A 5,705-nucleotide genomic window follows, 5' to 3' on the forward strand; every position below is an offset into this window, starting at 1 on the left:
TCCGCCCCGCCCCTGGGAGGGGCACCGCCCATTGGGCGGAGACCGACCGCCCTAAGCGAGTGCGCCTGCGCCAACATCCCGCAGCTTCTCAGGCGGGCGAGCAAGGGGTTGCGTTGTTTTATCCCGCTCGGCGTTGGGGGAGACTGCTCAGAGCGGACCAAAAGGGGCCCGAGAACAAATGAGTGGAATCTCAGCACCTGGGGAACGCCCTAGGTGGTCTGAGCTCAGGCTGAGGATCCTTCACGCCAACCATACGCCCGTGGCCCTGACACCGTTTGGCCCCAACACGGGAGTAACCACGGACCTGTCTGTGTACACTTCCCTGGCTAAGAGCAGTGCCTGTCAGTCTGGAACTGGCTGGTGGGTTCCTCGGAACAACTCTGCGTAGTTTCCGGAGGCCCTAGACGGCACTTGGAGTCCATTCCGTGTGGGGAGTGCATGACAGACGTCCTTATACATCCTCCCTTGCCCGGAATCACGAGACTGATGACCTGGGAAGAAGGGCCTGATGCCGGTCAGCGCTCTCCTCCCTGGGCAGCCTGTACTGAACAGCCAGGGGAATCCCCGCCCCTGGCTCAGGAGGGTCCACGACAGCAGTGTTGTAGAAGTGGGATCCCAAGAGGAGAGCTTTAGACCAAGGAAATCGTAGCACCCAAAACTCGCAATCTTATTAGGTACTGAATTAAGACCAACATTGCTAGTGAAGGAAAGCCAACTCAAACCAGTTTCTGCAGACTGGGAATGATTGGGTCACATAACCACAAAGTCCAGGGGGATTGGTAGCAGGGGGCACAGCAGGATTCAAGGCTTCATCCTCCTCATTTGACTCTGCTCTTTGTGTGTGTGTGACATCAAAACTCCTTTCAGCAGGTAGTTTCAAAATTTCTCTTTCTAATTCTAGAGAGAATGGATCTGGTTGGCTCTGGTGATCACCACCAGGCCTGTCGGGCAGAGCTTCTTCTTTCTTGCCTCTCCTGGCGGCCAGGTAGCCTATGAATTAATGACCACATGATCACACTTTGCTCAGAGATCATCCCTAGAGAGCAGAAGGATCATGAGGAAGGCAGTCTCAGCTACTGGTTTATTTGAGGGATATCCTGGTTGGGTTTTGCAAACATCTAGCTTTGAACCTGTCAGAGCAGCTCCTCTTGACAGCAGCTGTCAGAAAGTGGGTTGAAACTGTTTTTGATTGGTTGGGCGGGGGGACCAGGGCACATGACCTTCACTTTGTATCATAAACCTTTTGGGCTATATAATAGTTAATCTTTAGCATATGTTACTTTGGTGGTAAAAAAGTAACAGGAACACCTGGGTGGCTCAGTTGATTGGGCGTCTGCCTTCGGCTCAGGTCATGATCCCAGGGTCCTGCTCTGCCTGCTGCTCCCCCTGCTTGTGCTCTCTCTTTAAAAAAAAAAAAAAAAAATAGAAAACACAGGGTGCCTGGGTGGCTCCGACGACTGAACATCCAGCTCTTGATTTCAGCTCAGTTGGTGATCTCAGGGTTGTGAGATCTAGCCCTGCATCCTGCCGCAAGCTGAGCAAGGAGCCTGCTTGGGATTCTCTCCCTTCTCCTTGTGCCTCCCCCCTGCCCCCCGCTCACATGCACGTGCATGTACACTCTCTCTCTCTTAAAAAAAAAAAAAAAATTAGAAAATACTACTGATGGAGTAACTTGAGTTTATATTCATAAACTTGAGTCTATATTCAACAATCCTTTCGCTCATGGCACTGTGTTAGCAGGTGAAATAAGGGAAAGTCCTGAGCCCTGACACCATGGAGCATCGTGACCCCACTGGGTGCTCGCCTCCGGACTCTCACAGGAGAGGGAAGTAAACCACCTTGCGTAAGCCACACTTATTTGGGAATTCCTGTCATTCCTGCCCTTTGGGTGTTAGACCCATTTCTGGAAAGCCCCCAAGGATGGATAAGTGTCCTCTTGTCTGTTCTTCAGATACCCCACACTTTTTCATTTCTTAGCATTTACTACATTTTTGTGTAACTGACCGTTCATTCCCCCTGGACAGTGACTTCCAGAAGGACAGGCAGAAACTATTTTATACACCATTTTCTGCAAATGCTAGAAATTCCTAAAACAATGACACTAACCACTTGTGAAGGGGACAGACAGAATGATTCCACCCAGAGTGTCGAGGGGAAATGACACACGGCTGCATACTTTCCGCATCAAACGGGACTTTGCCAAGTCATCTGGGTTTGCGGTGTGGGCCCTTCTGAATAACCAAAGATGGAAAATTAGGGCAAAGGAGGGAGGGAGGGAGGAAAAGGTGGCAGGAAATTCAAGTCATCCGAGGCCGGTGGCACCAGAAAAGGGTGCTCTTCCTACTGTGTTTCCCCCATTTTTCCACTCCTGGCTCTTTTCAGCTGCCCATGGCTCTAGCCTTTGGTCCTGGTGTCCTATCACTGGCACTTCTGTCCCCTATATCGTGCCTCAGTTATCCCCCACTTCATTCATATTTCAGAATCAGCCTGACAGATGCAAAAGACACACACACACACAGAGCGAGAGAGAGCGAGCAAAGAAGACAGCTCCTTCTTCTCTCATTTTTTCACCCCCATACATTCACTGCTAAGAACTACAGACAGAAAGGTGCACAGACACCATCTCCAGCCTCAGGGAAGTCACATTCTTGGCTGGAATTTGAGAGGACACAGGAGCTCTCTGCTCCCCCAAATATCTCAGCAAAGTTGAAATAGTCATTGTTTCCTCTCTAACCTCTTCTACAAAGTGATTGTTTGTTTGGTTGGTTGGTTGGTTGGTTGGCTGGTTAGCTCCTCAGCACTGGATCTTGTTATGCCCACTTATTGGTTGGAGAAGTCATGTCAGAGGAAGTGAGGAGAGCTGGACAGGTCAGAGTCGAGGTGTAACAAAGAAGATATTTGAGAAGCTGAGGTATTGGGGAGTGAGGGATTGGGAACTGGATGGAAAAGCAGTTTTTAAAAGAAGTTTCACCATGTGGTACACATGACCCCCACTTCGGTCTTCAAGAGATCTTCAGTGAAGACTGCATGTTATTTTTTTTCTGGACTTGCATGTCAGGTTGGTCTGGCTGGTTTCCCACTGGGTGCCCACCCCCCACGTCACCTCTGCACTCAGCACTTCTGCCTGCACGAGCCAGAAGGGAATTGTGCCACTGAGGCAGGGGCTGGTAGCTGCCAACAAAGTTATCCACTCTCTGGCTTTCCTTTAAAATTAGAGTATATTTTATTTCATAGCAATGTGCCCAGTAGCTAAAAAAAACAAAAACAAAACCAAAAACAAAACAAAACACCTGCGTTTCCCAAACTCCTTCGTTGTTGATTATGACTGGGTAACTAGGGGCGCCTGGATGCCTCAGCTGATTAAGCATCTGACTCTTGATCTCAGCTCAGGTCTTGATCTCAGGATCGAGAGTTCAAGCACTGTGTTGGGATCCCACTGGGCGTGGAAACTGCTTAAATAAATAAATAAATAAATAAATAAGTGACTTTGTGATATAAGCAGAAGGATTGAGAAGAGTTACTTGGAAGTCTGCTTTAAAGGAGCTGAGTCAGCTGAGAGGTGACTCCTCTTGCCTTCCCCACCTTCTCAACTGTTGCTTCAATTTCAGATGTGATGCCTGGAACTCCTGCAGCTATATTGGACCATGAGGTGACATAGTGGAAACCGTTCAGGCTCTGGATGGCCTACCCCCAGACTGGTTTAGGAGGGAGAGGGAAAAAAATCCAGTTTTATCTTGACATGGTCACTTTAAATCTTTTGTAATGAGTGCCCAAACTGAAACCTGATATGGCTATGGTTAATATGGCACTGCTTTATCATTATTTGGTTGGGTTTGATAAACAAATATATATTTTATGGATTTATTTCCTTTATTATTTTATTAAATTTGCACAGAAACTACACACACACATACACACACAGAGACACACATACTCTCTTCTGTCAATGCAAAATTGCAATTATACATGCTTTTTTAAAGTATGGTTTGGGATTCTTTTTTTTCTTTTCATTTTTTGCCCTCGGTTTCCCTACTTATTAACAGCCCAGTATATGTCCTCTCATATAATCTCATCCAAATCTGAATCTGCTGGCAGAAGGAGGCTGAGGGGCAGGGTGGGGAGAAGCCAAGAAAAGTGTAGGCACGTGAATGAAGGTGGAGACCATAATGGCTTGTCATAAATATTCCAGATGGATCACACTTCCCCACCCCCCTCCAGCCCCCGCCCCAGGTTTGCAAGACTGGTGGAATCTGCTTTGGCCACTGCAATGTGCACTGAGGTTACTGTAGGTCACTTCCAGGTAGACACCTTCACAAACCAGAGTCCAGTTTGGCGCCCATCCCCTTCCCTTGCATCAAGAGGGCACATCCATCAGCTTTTCTCCCTGAGTGACTGTGATGAGCAAGGCCCCCTGCTAACCTATGTCAGATGTGAGGGAGCAATAAATCTTAGTTGTGTTGACCCATTGAGATCTGGGGGTTGTACGTCCTCACAGTGTAACAGCTTATCTGCATTGAACTAGGAGAGCACAGCAGGGGATGTTAATTGTCTCCTTCTTTCTTCAGTAATCAAACCCCTAGTCTAGGGCCACCCAGCTAAAGAGTACATTTCCTAGCCTCTCCTTCACCTCAAAGTACTCCTGTGATTTCATTAGAGCCAATGAGATATGAGTGGAAATCATATTTACAACTTCTGGCTATGTCCGTTAGGAAACGGGGTACATCCTGCTTCCCCTTCTCTACTTCCAGCTGGCTGGAATGCAGATGCAATGACAAGAGCTCAAGCAGCCACACGAGACCAAGAGACAAATATCCCACATTGAAGATATCAAAGCACCAAGAAAGAATTTGGGTCCCCATCACAAGGGAGCCACTGGAGTATTACATGAGAGAGAAATGAAATTGTATTTTATTTAAGCCTTGGTTATTTAGGCCTTGCTTACAGAAGGTGAGCCTGTAACCTACTACCCAACCCATGTGCTTGCCTGTTTTGACAATTAGACTTTGGAGAATAAAAATCATATCTCGTGGGGCAGCTGGGTGGCTCAGTTTGTTAAGTCTCTGACTTTTGGTTTTGGCCCAGATCATGATCTTGTGAACATGAGATCAAGTCCTGCAGCAGGCTCCACGCTGAGCATGGAGTCTGCTTCAGAATCTCTGGTCTTCCCCCTCCCCCTCTGTTCCACCCCCCACTAGCTCGCACTCTCTTTCTCTCCCTTTCAAATGAATAAATAAAATCTTTTAACAACCAAATGTCTTTCCATGGACTTGGGAATGAGTCAAATGAGATTCCTGCCCTCCGGAGCATGTGGTCTAACAGGGGTTTCAGAAAATCAAGCACGGGCAAAGCTATATGGCAGAGAACACTTCAGGATGTTCTAGGAAGATATAGGAGGGAAACTTTCTTTTTTTTAAAGATTTTATATATTTATTTGATAGAGATTACAAGTAGTCAGAGAGGCAGGCAGGGAGAGAGGAGGAAGCAGGATCCCTGCTGAGCAGACAGCCTGATGGGGCTCAATGCCAGGACCCTGAGACCATGACCCGAGCCGAAGGCAGAGGCTTTAACCCACTGAACCACCCAGGTGCACCTAGAAGGAAAACCTAAATGGGCCGAGGTCTCGGTCCATCAGCTGCCTGAAGAAGAAGACGACCATCTTAGGTCTTTTCAGGTCAGTCTCCCCAGAAATAGGCCAAAAGATGAGG

The sequence above is a fragment of the Mustela erminea genome, chromosome 9, assembly GCF_009829155.1.
Source record: "Mustela erminea isolate mMusErm1 chromosome 9, mMusErm1.Pri, whole genome shotgun sequence".
Classification (NCBI taxonomy): domain Eukaryota; kingdom Metazoa; phylum Chordata; class Mammalia; order Carnivora; family Mustelidae; genus Mustela; species Mustela erminea.